Source organism: Chrysoperla carnea, chromosome 5, assembly GCF_905475395.1.
Source record: "Chrysoperla carnea chromosome 5, inChrCarn1.1, whole genome shotgun sequence".
NCBI lineage: Eukaryota > Metazoa > Arthropoda > Insecta > Neuroptera > Chrysopidae > Chrysoperla > Chrysoperla carnea.
Window position 1 is genome coordinate 67,796,097 of NC_058341.1, and position 14,850 is coordinate 67,810,946.

A 14,850-nucleotide genomic window follows, 5' to 3' on the forward strand; every position below is an offset into this window, starting at 1 on the left:
AATATATAAGGATGAATTCTTGTTGACTTCGAGTTGAGACATAGTTATTGAAATAAATACCACGATTCTCGAAATAAAATTGTATATTAAGAAATTCTATTTAAAAAATACAATTAAAAAACATACAACGGACTTACATGTCGCTAAATATCGATATTTCGATTGCAACGCAATCATCGTCAGTAGCAAAATTTCTTCGTATAACCCATTACAAACATTTTACACAAAATTAAAAATAAACAAAACATTACCAATAACACAGTATCGATTTACAAAAAATAAAATTACAAAAATTATCACAAATTTGAAGAAAAAATTTCTCAATACCACCAAACTTTTTGTAAACATTTAATGTTTACAAAATGTTTAAATGTTTACAAAAAGTTTGGTGGTATTGAGAAATTTTGTAAACATTAAATGTTTACAAAAAGTTTGGTGGTATTGAGAAATTTTTTCTTCAAATTTGTGATAATTTTTGTAATTTTATTTTTTGTAAATCGATACTGTGTTATTGGTAATGTTTTGTTTATTTTTAATTTTGTGTAAAATGTTTGTAATGGGTTATACGAAGAAATTTTGCTACTGACGATGATTGCGTTGCAATCGAAATATCGATATTTAGCGACATGTAAGTCCGTTGTATGTTTTTTAATTGTATTTTTTAAATAGAATTTCTTAATATACAATTTTATTTCGAGTATCGTGGTATTTATTTCAATAACTAGGTATCTAATATATTTAGTTTTAATTTCAGGTTAGTAAATGGAAAAATGCCCATCTTCCCATGCCATCTCTGCTGCCCTTTGAAAACTGTGGTTGGGTGTTCCATACCATAAGTGAAATTTGTTTTTGGCAAAATTTTTGAAATCTTAGTCGCCATCTTGAAAAATCCTAACTTATAATTTTTATAAGTGTATTTTTGAGATCATGTTCAAAAACGTGTTATTGCACATTTTGAACACCTTCCTAAGTCAATGGGGAGCGTTACAGCGCTGATTTCGGCTTTCGGTACCATCTGGCCGCCATCTTGAATATCTCACTTCCGGTCGAAAATTCGGCTGGGCAACCGGCATATTCCGATTCAGCAGGGTCGAAATAGGAGTAAAAGACTTTTTTCCAAAAGTAATATGAAATACTTCTAAAAGTTCAATTTTCTGAAATTCTTACTAGACTCTAACCGGAGCGAGTAGACGTTACGAAAGGGGCAAAGTAAAGAAAATTAAACGGGGTCTAAAGGAGGAATGTATATTAAAGATTAAATGTGTGAAATTTTCACAATTTTTGGTCTCGCAAGTAAACCAAGACTTAAGTTCGAAGGTTGCTGCCTAGTTAAAGGCATTGTAAGTGATAAAATGGGCGGAATAAACGGAAATAAAGAGGCGAATACATATGATAGATTGAACGTGTAAAAGTATGTGAGCGAAGCGAATGAAACGATTGAAAGGCGCTATCAAATCGGAGACATTTTTTGGGGTAATGGAGGCGAAGCGAAAGAGGTTGACAGGGAGCGAGTGGTCAAGGAACGATTTTATATTAAAAGATTAATTTTTGTGAAAAATGGGCTTATTATAATTAAATGCCAAATAATACTAATATTCAGTACATTATTTTGGCATCATGTCATGTATGTGTGTATAATTATTTGTTATACATGCATGTGAATCGTATTAGCAGCTATGCTGTTGTTACACTGTTAATTCTAAAATGCTATAGTCCTCTCGCTAATGGTATGTTGAATGTTAGTATATATAAAGAACACTTTCCTCTGTAGTCGTTAGCTTTGCGCAGTGGCGATATCGTAACCAATGAGGTCTAACCGAGGTGCGATTATTGCTAGTTGAAAACTTTAACCAATACCCCGCCTTGTGGTCATGAAAAACTGACCGCTACGGCAATTTTTGTAAATCCCTACGGGGATTGTTCATTCAAGTCCAAAAATATATTCTGGACACATTCTTAAATATGAATAGGGATGGATAACACGATTTCAATGAATCGATTATCGACTTTGGTTAATAGGTATCGATTCGTGTGTGTGTGTGTAAAATTATGCAATAAAAAAATTGAAAGCGTTAAATAATAATTGTAATACCATGCATATATGTAATATGCAAGGTTAGTTTCTAATAAGCTTAGTTTCAATTTGTAACGCTTAAAAATATTGATGCCACGCACAAAATTGCTAGAGGTGTTCATAGAATCACCTAATTAGTCCATTTCCGGTTGTCCGTCCGTCTGTGGACACGATAACTCAATAACGAAAAAATATATCGAGCTGAAATTTTTACAGCGTACTCTGGACATAAAAAGTGAGATAGAGTAAATGAGCATCATAGGTCAATTGGGTCTTGGGTCCGTAGGATCCATTTTGTAGACCGTTAGAGATAGAACAAAAGTTTAAATGTAAAAAATGTTTCGTATAAAAAAATAAACAACTTTTGCTTGATACAATTTTTCGTAAACATCACTGTCTTCCCGTGAGGGCGCCAATTAGGCGGAAATTCTATAGTATGTACCATACTTGAATATCAGTTATGTATGTGTCACATGTATGTGTTATGTGATAAAGAAATCAACACTGACTATGCATGGTATCTCAACTAATAATTCAGTCAATTGTTTGTTTTCACTTGTTTTTTATTTAATCTTTATTAACTTCCCGGCGGGAAGTTATTGTAATGGGTCCAATTTTGCAAATTGAAAATTTAGACATATCTCCACGTTTCAAGGCCTTTAGAATCGAATAGTATGGTTTATAAAAGGATGTCCGTGTATGCATGCTCATTTTTGTATGTATGCATGTATGTATGTTCGGATTCAATTTTCGCCTTGCGTATCTCGAGAACAAATGATGATATTGACATTGGACTTTCATTTAACGCATAATTATATAACTTGATTTGACCTAGACCTGATTAGATTTTGAGCAAAATCGGCCAAGCCGTTTTTTGTACCGAATGAAAAATTGTATAATGGTAATTATTATCACTTATCATTTTCTTATCACTTATTTATATAGTTTTAACATCATCGGAAGTTTTGCTTCGCCCCATGAAATTAAAAAAAAAAAATTGTTTACAAATTTTATTTATTATTATAAACATAAAATTATTATAAATAAACAATTTTTATTATTATTACTCTTGACTTTATTCTATCTATATTTTACAAACAACAAACAAATTGTCACAAGTATCCATCCATATTACTTATTGACCGACAACTACATCAAAACACACATCACAGTCAAAAGTATCGATCTTGTATCGATATCGATACATCCACCCCTAAACATATTGTCGAACAATTTCCAAAGAATGATCAATTTAAGAATGTGTCAAGAATATATTTTTGGACTTGAATGAACAATCCCCGTAGGGATTTACAAAAATTGCCGTAGCGGTCAGTTTTTCATGACCACAAGGCGGGGTATTGGTTAAAGTTTTCAACTAGCAATAATCGCACCTCGGTTAGACCTCATTGGTTACGATATCGCCACTGCGCAAAGCTAACGACTACAGAGGAAAGTGTTCTTTATATATACTAACATTCAACATACCATTAGCGAGAGGACTATAGCATTTTAGAATTAACAGTGTAACAACAGCATAGCTGCTAATACGATTCACATGCATGTATAACAAATAATTATACACACATACATGACATGATGCCAAAATAATGTACTGAATATTAGTATTATTTGGCATTTAATTATAATAAGCCCATTTTTCACAAAAATTAATCTTTTAATATAAAATCGTTCCTTGACCACTCGCTCCCTGTCAACCTCTTTCGCTTCGCCTCCATTACCCCAAAAAATGTCTCCGATTTGATAGCGCCCTTCAATCGTTTCATTCGCTTCGCTCACATACTTTTACACGTTCAATCTATCATATGTATTCGCCTCTTTATTTCCGTTTATTCCGCCCATTTTATCACTTACAATGCCTTTAACTAGGCAGCAACCTTCGAACTTAAGTCTTGGTTTACTTGCGAGACCAAAAATTGTGAAAATTTCACACATTTAATCTTTAATATACATTCCTCCTTTAGACCCCGTTTAATTTTTTTTACTTTGCCCCTTTCGTAACGTCTACTCGCTCCGGTTATAGTCTAGTAAGAATTTCAGAAAATTGAACTTTTAGAAGTATTTCATATTACTTTTGGAAAAAAGTCTTTTACTCCTAGTTCGACCCTGCTGAATCGGAATATGCCGGTTGCCCAGCCGAATTTTCGACCGGAAGTGAGATATTCAAGATGGCGGCCAGATGGTACCGAAAGCCGAAATCAGCGCTGTAACGCTCCCCATTGACTTAGGAAGGTGTTCAAAATGTGCAATAACACGTTTTTGAGCATGATCTCAAAAATACACTTATAAAAATTATAAGTTAAGATTTTTCAAGATGGCGACTAAGATTTCAAAAATTTTGCCAAAAACAAATTTCACTTATGGTATGGAACACCCAGCCACAGTTTTCAAAGGGCAACAGAGATGGCATGGGAAGATGGGCATTTTTCCATTTACTAACCTGAAATTAAAACTAAATATATTAGATACCATTAAATACCGTTTTTACCGCCTTTCATGTAAATATCCAGGGCAATTCACTTGCTAATGGTATATTTTGATGAGCAGCCGAAGCGCATCTGATGTAAGAGGGAGTGACTCTGGTTTTCTTACAGCTTCAAATGAAATAGTTCGGGCTTCATCAGTACTCGCAACGCCAGGATCAACCTGAATAGAAAATTGAATTGTGTATAAAATTGGTTTAAGACAGAGGAAACAAAATTAAAACCATTTTTAACGAACTTTCTACAATTTTATGACAAACGTCTGTACGTTCTTGAGAACGTTCTCATCCAGTGGCGAGCATCCAAGTCCGCTCAGAAGTTTATAATTTTCTTTGTTCTCCGATAGAAATAAAAACTACTCCAGTTCTTCGGCAACGGCTCGAATCGCCAACGGTTAGAATCAGTGATTTTCCTGCGGAAAGATGAATTATTTTGTGATCAAGCTGACTGCTTTATAAAAAGAATTTTAAGTCATGCATTTAAGTATTCAAAATTCAATAGATCTCGATGACGCTCCCCCAAATCAAGGCAAACCAAACCTTTCTGCGCCTTTTTATACCATGTATATATGAAATATACATAGTATATTAAGTTCAGTCCCAAGTTTGTAACGCTTAAAAATAATGATGCTAGGAAAAAAATTTTATCATAGGTGTTCATAAAATCGCCTAATGAGTCCATTTCCGGTTGTCCGTCAAATAACTCAAAAACGAAAAAGATATCGAGCTGAAATTTTTACAGCGTACTCAGGACGTAAAAAGTGAGGTGAAGTTCGTAAATGGGCATCATAGGTCAATTGGGTCTCGTAAATCTTGTAAACTCTTAGAGATAAAACAAAAGTTTAAATGTAAAAAATGTTCCTTATCAAAAATTAAACAACTTTTGTTTAAAACATTTTTTCGTAAACATCACTGTTTACCCGTAAGGGCGCCAATTAGGCGGAAATTTTATAATATGTACTATACTTGATTATCAGTTATGTATATATGTGTCACATGTTTGTATGTGTTATGTGATAAAGAAATCAACACTGACTATGCATGGCATTTCAACAATTAACTCAGTCAATTGTTTGTTTTCACTTGTTTTTCCAAAAATTAACTTGTATTTCAATAATCAACACTTAAAATGCAAATTTTTTTATCGCATTTGGTATTTTGCTCCCCTTGCAACCTAGAGCCTGGCGCCTGCTCCATACATCCACCCTTGGTCCGACGCTGTACGCATATATGCATTTTGAGAACTAAAAACAGCAAGATTTTGGTTGTCTGGTTGCACCGTTATATCTTTAGCAAAAATGTGAAGCCATAAGGAAATGAATTTCCCCAAACCTAACGTTTTACTAAAAATAAAATTAATTAAATATTAAAATGAAATTAATTTCCACAACAAAATTTTTCAATATATAAATTTACTATAGTTTATCGCTTGAAAACTATCTTGATTATGTTTAATATGATTTTTTTCGACATCGAAATTTATATGATTGATTTACCACATGCATAGTTTTCGGTTACTACAGGTAAAATGAAAGTATTTACATTTAGCAAAATTATTATTATAGAAAATTTTATTTACTTTGGCTAATTCTCTCAAATTTGAAATATTCCGATATTTATATGCATCATACATCATAAACCCTTAAATTTCGATTTTCACAAATTTCCTGGAATACAATTTACTAAATTTAATTGAACCGGTAATTTAATGTTTTAAAGTTTATACAAATAATAACGTAAAAATATGTTAAAAATATATCTATCACAGTGTGTAACTAATGAACACAAAGACAAAACTCAAATATAAAACTCAAGTACGCTCCGTCCAAATTTAATATTTTCAAAATTTTTTTGTATCGATTCGATTTTTCATGAAAAATGAATTGGCAATTATTACAAATATACATTTAAGTAATTTAAATAAGACTATTTTTTAATTTTTAAGAGCATTATTACAAACATTTTTGAATTATATGATCGTATCTAATTATCTGCACTAAAATTAATTTTTTGCTTTTATGGCATTGGGTAACCTTAGTCACAGCAGAGAGCGTCTCGTTTTAACTTTTATTTTTATATTTACCTATCTTATTCTAAACATGTTTTATACGTTATGATTAAGTGTTTTTTGTATGTGCTACATACTCTTATATATGTATATATATGCCTATCTCAACTAGAGTAACACTGTCTCGTTCTAAAATGTTACAACTTTGTGTGCTATTCGCGGAGTTAGTTTTATGAAATTTAGGGTATATAAGCATGTTTTTTACCGGCAGTAAGTATCGCTTCTCGGCTCTAATGAGCTAAGATCAAAGTGTAGTATCTGTTCTTATCACCCACTGAAAATCAAGTTCGGTGGCTTGCACTAATTAATAATGCCGCCAGCTGGGAAGAATTTGAAGAGGCTGTAGCTACAATTACTGCAGACTTTGCGAGAGGCAGTCCAGGCCATGTGGCTGAAAGACCACGACCACCACATCATGCGCAGCAATTCCAAAATAGACCTCGGCCTATTAGGAATCGCCCTCGTCGCGCGCAATACAACCCTGCGGACGCGGCGAAGATCCAGAAAATGTACCGCATAAATAAAAAAAAAGCCATGAACAGCATACTGAGTGAACCAGGTAGCTCACCATTCTGTCAGGTCGACACGGAAACGGTCCATGAACATTTCCGTGGAATATTTGCTTATAAGGATCAGGAACGATCACCAACCCCTGAGGAAATCCGGCAAATATTCGGGCCTGATCAAAATGATGGCGGAGATGGAGACGAACGCTTCACGTTCCTTCTGGACTCCATCTCAAAAGAATCAGTATGTGCGCGATTGGCCAAAACTTCTAACACCGCACCGGGTAAAGATGGTATAAGGTATTCGTGCCTTAAACGATCCGACCCCGGTTGCATCGTACTTTCTGCGATCTTCGACCGTTGTTTCCGTGAGGAAAAAACGCCACTGGCTTGGTCTGACTCCCGCACTGTTCTACTATACAAGAAGGGTAACCGTGATGAGTTGTCGAACTGGAGGCCTCTTACTTTGGGAGGGACAATCGCTAAATTATATGCCGGCGTATTAGCCGACCGCATCACCTGCTGGGCGAAGCTCTCCAACAATATCTCTCCAATGCAGAAAGGATTTCTGGAGTATGAGGGATGCTATGAGCATAACTTCATAGTCCAAAGTGCATTGGATGATGTGCGTCGAGATCGCAGACAGATCGCATTGGCGTGGCTTGACCTAGCCAATGCTTTCGGCTCTGTTCCACACGATCATATTCGGCGGGTATTGGAAGAGATGCGGCTGCCCAACAAGATGAAGAGTGTGATAGCTGAGCTTTACTCAAACTCAACAACCACCATCCGCACTAAAGACGGGGAAACCCGCCCAATTCCTATTCGTGCGGGAGTAAAGCAAGGCTGTCCACTCAGTCCTATCATTTTTAATTTAGCGATTGAGCCACTCATAAGGGTGGCCTCTGGATTGGCAACTGAGCATGGTTACAAACTTCATGACCACCACTTTTCAATACTTGCATACGCTGATGACATAGTTCTGCTCGGTAAAGATGCTGCATCCCTAAGAATTCTTTTGGATGCTGTAGGATCAACCGCTGAATGGATGGGCTTAAAGTTTCAACCACCGAAATGTGCCTCACTGCATGTAGACTGTAGACGACGTCGGGAAGTCTATCCCACAGAGTTTACTATTCAAGGAGGAGGACTGACGGTCCTAAAAGAGGGAGAAGAGTACCAACACCTAGGTGTACCCACGGGCTTCCGTGTTGCTCAGACCCCCTTTGATGCCATTCGGGCCATCAAAGTGGACGTTCAAAAGGTACACGAGTCTCTTCTCGCCCCCTGGCAAAAACTGGAAGCCACAAATATGTTCATCCTTTCTCGACTAGACTTTATACTGCGAGGCGGCAATGTCGCCAAAGGACCACTGACGGACGCAGACAAAACCATCAAAAGGCTAGCCAAGAAATGGATGAACCTACCACAACGTGGCTCTCCTGAGCTTCTATATATACCATCATACCAGGGTGGCGCAAATCTTTTACCGTTGGCCGATTCCGCGGATGTAAGCACTGTCGTACACGCATTTAGACTGCTGACCTGCAAAGACACCATTGTCAGGGAAACGGCGTGGTCGTGTTTGAAGCGAGCGGTGAGGCAACGTATCCGTGGCGATCCAACAGAGGATATGATAGCCGAATATCTGTCTGGCTCACTAGAAGGTCAATTGGCACGTGACCGCGGAGACATTTCTAGTCTGTGGACACAGGCTAGAAATGCATGTCGCCGTCTTAACAGCAAAATCGGAGTGGGTTTCCATTGGTGCGCCGAGAAACGTGATCTGTCTGTCACCATCAAACGACCTGGGCAAACACCTGAGCGTATCATTGTCCCAGAGACGGCGCGATCCATGATAGTCCGTATGCTTCGCTCAGCACTTCGGGCATACTACCTTTCTAAATTACTAGGAAAACCAGATCAGGGAAAGGCGTACTCATGTACTAATCTAAGGGAAGCGAGCAACCACTTCCTGTTGAATGGGCGGTACACTCGATTCTGCGATTATCGCTTTATCCACCGAGCTCGACTCGGCGTCGTTCCATTAAATGGAACACGGCGATTCGGGAACGGGGATAAACGATGCCGACGTTGTGGCTATGGCAATGAGACATTGCCACACGTACTGAATCATTGTACCATCCATTCAGCGGCGTGGCAACGGCGGCATAACGCCGTTCAAGACCGTCTTGCTCGCGGATCGCGTCTACCCCCGGGTGCTGTCTTAAACATCAACAGACAAGTACCCGGTGTACAGAGTACTCTTCGTCCTGATCTGGTGGTTCTGGATGAATCTAGCAAGGAAGTAAAGATCATCGACATTTGCATTCCATTTGAGGGTGCTCCAGATGCTCTAGAGGTTGCTCGGCAGCAAAAGCTCGAAAAATATAACCAACTTGCTGCTGAGTTAACCACGAAAGGCTACAGAGTCTCATTGGATGCATTTGTCGTTGGTTCGCTCGGGGCCTGGCTAGCTAATAACTATAGGATTGCGAAGTCTTTGGGAATAGCACCCAAATATACGCAGACCATGGCTCGATTGATGGTGTCGGACACGATCCGCTGGTCGCGCGACATCTACATCGAACACCTAACCAGACAGAGGCAGTACCATGATCAGCCCCCGTGACCAAGCACAAAGGTATTGGATGGCCCGAACATCTGAGCCACCCCCCCCCCATCATCAGTGCAAGTTAAGTGATGTGCATCTGTGATAAAATATGTTAATTTTTTTGTGATATTTTAAAACTGTGATATTGACACTTGCTATTTTGTTTGTAATTCCCTCTTTTTTTTTTTTTTTAATGTGTAAAATTCAGTGCTCTTTTTTAAATGTGTAGTCCTTTTATTTATTATATAAGTTTTAATTTATAACTATTTTTTTTTCAAATGTATTTTACTATATATTTTTTTAATCATACTACACTTACAATCGAATATTTCCTGTACACATTCAAATTTTAACTATGTATCTTTTAAAGATTATTTAAATAAAAAGCTTTAATCTGTTCTTATCAGCTTAATATCTGGTACGTCCTGCATTGCGGGACCAGTATATTAAACTGTTTTTTGGAACATGGCGGAGTGTTGGGGCTTGCTCCTCTTCTGCCGCGGGTTGGCCTGGTATTGCAGAGTCACTAGGATCGGCCCAATAAAATTAATCAAAAAAATTAATAAAACATTCGTGACAGAAATCGGTATTAGTTTTAATATGGATAACGACTTCGAACAGATAAAATACTATTCTGTAACTCCTCGCTCGATATGTTAAAGTATATAATATGTGGCACATGTTTACACCCCCAAATTAATTATAAGTTTGAAAATATTAAGCTCTTACTTTACTCTAACTTATGGAAATTTACGTGGGCACTATGTCGCAACAAGGTACCACCTGTTAAATAATTAATTAACACAGGTGGTTATATTTTGAAAATTTTCGAGTTTTTATTATTTTTACCCCTACTTATTGAAAATTACATGGGCACTTTGTCGCAACAAGTACCACATGTTCAATAATCAATTAACATACAATGATTATAATTAAAAAGTTTTCGAGTTTTTACTATTTTTACCTTTACTTATTTCAATGTACATGAACAACTATGTCTAAACAAGTATCGCATGTAAAATAATCAATTAACATACACAAATTATTAATTTGAAAATTTTGAAGTTTTTACTATTTTTACCCTTACTTATGGGCATTGGGAAACGTACATTTTTTTATCGAGTTAATTCACCAATTGGTTTTTTTTTTCTTCAAATCCGATTGTCTGCCCTACGCGCATCCTCCCATATTAAGGGCTAAGTTTTGTTGGAGGTACTAAGGAAGGTCCAAGGAACCACCCATATGTTAATCTGACTCGAGTTACTACCCCCTCTGGGGCTCATAATTTTTGGAAGAATTTTGGATCTATTTGTCTTATTTGATTATAATACTTAATACAAATTGTCAGTTTTTATAAGGTTTCGTATTTAAAATTAAAACAAGTGAAAACAAACAATTGACTCAATTAATTGTTGAAATACCATGTATAGACTGTATTCATTACGTACTCGTTTGTTTTTTTACCGTCATGTAAGTAAAGAAAGTATGTCACTAAGGTGGTGCAACGCACATAACTAATATTACCATATACTCGTGTCATTTTAGCATTTCAAAGAGAATTTTTTTATACTATCGTGCGTGCCAATTTTTTTTAAAAAATGTGCAGGATGGTACATATTTCAAAATTTACATCTAACTTCCGCTAGAAAGTTTGTTCATTGCTATGGGCCAAATAGGCCAATTATTAAAATCCATTTCTAAGGGGGTTTTTGAAAATTTTAACATCTTGAAATTATTTCACAAAATTGACCAGAAACGTATACTCGGCGGATTTTGGAGTTGCTGATCACTATCCCGAAGTCAGAATTTCGATATACTCCCCTCCCCCTTTTGGGGTAATTTGCCTCTCTGGTTCAAAATTGCAATATTCTGTAAATATTCAACAAAATGGACCAATAAAGTATACTCTGGGGTTTTTGGGGTCACTAATCACGATTACGAAGTTACAATGAGGATATACTCCTCTCTTCTGTAGTTATTCGTCCCCCCTTGCTGGTCCAAAACAACAGCATTCTGTAAATATTCTACAAAGTGTGCCAAAAAAGTATACTCGGGATTTTTTTTTGGGTCACAGAACACGATTCCGAAGTTGATCACTTCCACCGAATATGACTTTAACATTCGCCGCAACATCTTAAGTATTATTACCAGCGACGACGATAGCCAGCAACAACCACCCACCAACGGTGGATGCACCGGCGGATAACCAAACCGATTACGACCCACCGCCATCTAATAGGTTGGCTGGCATGGACTTTAGTCCACCAGGATCACTGTCCCAACCATTCAGCCGAACTCGATCGCCAATCGAACTGAACGATGGCATCAGCGAGATGCAACGTAGCCCTCCAACTGTAGTTGCACCTACTCAAACTCAACCAGACCTTGTCATCAACGATCCCAGTACTGCCTCGGTGGTTGCTGGAACCGATGATGACGATCTTACAACATCAACACAAGCCACTGAAAATCAAGTTCGGTGGCTTGCAATAATTAATAAGGCCGGCAGCTGGGAAGAATTTGAAGAGCCTGTAGCTATAATTTCCGCAGACTTTGCGAGAGGCATTCCAGGCCATGTGGCCGAAAGACCACGACCACCACATCATGCTCAGCAATTCTAAAATAGACCTCGGCCTACTAGGAATCGCCCTCGTCGCGCGCAATATTACCCTACGGACGCGGCGAAGATCCAGAAAATTTAATTTAATTTTTTATTTATTTATTAATAAAGGCCATGAAAATGATGGCGGAAATGGAGACGAATGCTTCACGTTCCTACTGAACTCCATCTCAAAAGAATCAGTATATGCGCGATTGGCCAAAACTTTTAACATCGCACCGGGTAACGATGGTATAAGGTACTCATGCCTTAAACGATCCGACCCCGGTAGCATCGTACTTTCTACGATCTTAGATCGTTGTTTCCGTGAGGAAAAAACGCCACTGACTTGGTCTGACTCCCGCACTGTTTTGCTATACAAGAAGGGTAACCGTGATTAGTTGTCGAACTGGAAGCCTCTTCCTTTTGGAGGAACAATCGCTAAGTTGTATGCTGGTGTATTAGCCGACCGCATCTCTTGTTGGGTGAAGCTCTCCAAAAATATCTCTCCAATGCAGAAGGAATTTCTCTAGTATGAGGGATGCTATGAGCATAACTTGATAGTCTAAAGTATATTGGATGATGTGCGTCGAGATCGCAGACAGATCGCATTGACGTGGCTTGACTTAGCCAATGCTTTCGGCTCTGTTCCATTCGATCATATTCAGAGGGTATTGGAAGAGATGCGGCTGCCCAACAAGATGAAGAGTGTGATAGCTGAGCTTTACACAAACTCAACAATTATTCGTGCAGGCGTAAAGCAAGGCTTTCCACTCAGTCCTATTATATTTAATTTAGCGATTGAGCCACTCATAAAGGTGGCCTTTAGATTGGCGACTGACCATGGTTACAAACTTCATGATCACCGCTTCTCAATAATTGCGTACGCTGATGACATAGTCCTGCTCGGGAAAGATGCTACATTCTTAAAAATTACTTTAGATGCTGTAGGATCAACCGCTGAATTGGTGGGCTTAAAGTTTCAACCACCAAACCAAATGTGCCTCACTACATGTAGGCTGTAGACGACGTCGGGAAGTCTATCCCACAGAGTTTACTATTCAAGCAGGAGGATTGACGGTCCTAAAAAATGAAAAAGAGTACCAACATCAGGTGTACCCACGGGCTTCCGTGTTGCTCAGACTCCCTTTGATGCCATTCGGTCCATCAAAACCATCAAAAGACTACCCAAGAAATGGATGAACCTACCGCAACGTGGCTCTCCTGAGCTTCTATATATACCATCATACCAGGGTGGCGCAAATCTTTTAGACTGCTGATCTGCAAGAACACCATTGTCAGGAAAACGGCATGATCGTGATTGGAAAGAGTGGTGAGGTAACGTATCCGTGGCGATCAAACAGAGGATATGATATATATATAGCCGAATATCTGTCTGGCTCACTAGAGGGTCAAATGGCATGTGACCGCGGTTACATTTCTAGTCTGTGGACACAAGCTAGAAATGCGTGTCGCCGTCTAAACAGCAAAATCGGAGTGGATTTCCATTGGTGCGCCAAGAAACGTGATCTGTTTGTCACCATCAAACGACCTGGACAAACACCTGAGCGTATCACTGTCCCAGAGAGGGCGCGATCCAAGATAGTCCGTATGCTACGCTCAGCACTTCTGGCATACTATCTTGCTAAATTACTATAAACATACAATGATTATAATTTAAAAAAATTAGAGTTTTTACTATTTTTACCTTTACTTATTTCAAAGTACATGGACAACTATGTCTAAACAACTATCGCATGGAAAATAATCAATTAACATAGACAAATTATTAATTTGAATATTTCGAAATTAAATCGAGCAGAATGCAAAAACACACGAACTGCAGCGTTCTTTTAGGCGGTAAATGAATAACGTCTTTGAGAAAGACTTCGTTTAAACAGCTGGGTTATACACTAATAGTATTGACTTCTTTTGCTGCAACTTATAGATCTTAAACCGAAGTTTAAAATTTAAAAAGTCTATGAATGCCTTGACGTGTTCAGTTAACATTTTTTTTTTTAATTTCTCTTAGAAATGAGAGAATAAATTAGAATCATTAAATTTGCTTAGTAAATGCGGTTCCACAATACTTTTTTGCGGGATGCGGTAAAAAAGAGATATTGAGAGTTCGGGAAATTCCCGTAAAAAGATTGGTACGGTAGGCAACTCTCGATGTCACGAAGTATTCGTACATTTACCGCCCGTCCAAGTAATTACCACAGAATTTGCTAGGATATAAAAAAATTAAATAAAATGACCAAGAAAATGAGATAAATGTAAACAAGCACTGGTATGAAAAACTAAATTGTATTTTCCGTAATATATAAAAACACAAACAACTAAATTACACTGTGGACCGTTGTGATGAAAAACTACTTTTATTTGAACGATTTGTAACTGAAGTGGCTGTAACAGATGATTTATATGTGGATCGATCTGTTGATACTCCACCATCAATATTGCAATGTTGAATTAAACGTGATGCTTTC

General features: G+C 37.5%; 3 non-coding genes across 3 annotated transcripts; 2 read left to right on the plus strand and 1 right to left on the minus strand.

Moving 5' to 3' along the window:
• Positions 1-1,776: 1,776 nt before the first annotated feature.
• LOC123301907 lies at positions 1,777-1,917 on the plus strand. The gene has a single exon (XR_006535463.1). It is a non-coding gene; the product is annotated as a U4 spliceosomal RNA (small nuclear RNA).
• A 1,452-nt stretch (positions 1,918-3,369) lies between these two features.
• On the minus strand, positions 3,370-3,510 carry LOC123301908. Its single transcript, XR_006535464.1, has one exon. It is a non-coding gene; the product is annotated as a U4 spliceosomal RNA (small nuclear RNA).
• A 6,609-nt stretch (positions 3,511-10,119) lies between these two features.
• LOC123301893 lies at positions 10,120-10,308 on the plus strand. Its single transcript, XR_006535454.1, has one exon. It is a non-coding gene; the product is annotated as a U2 spliceosomal RNA (small nuclear RNA).
• The last annotated feature ends 4,542 nt before the right edge of the window (positions 10,309-14,850 follow it).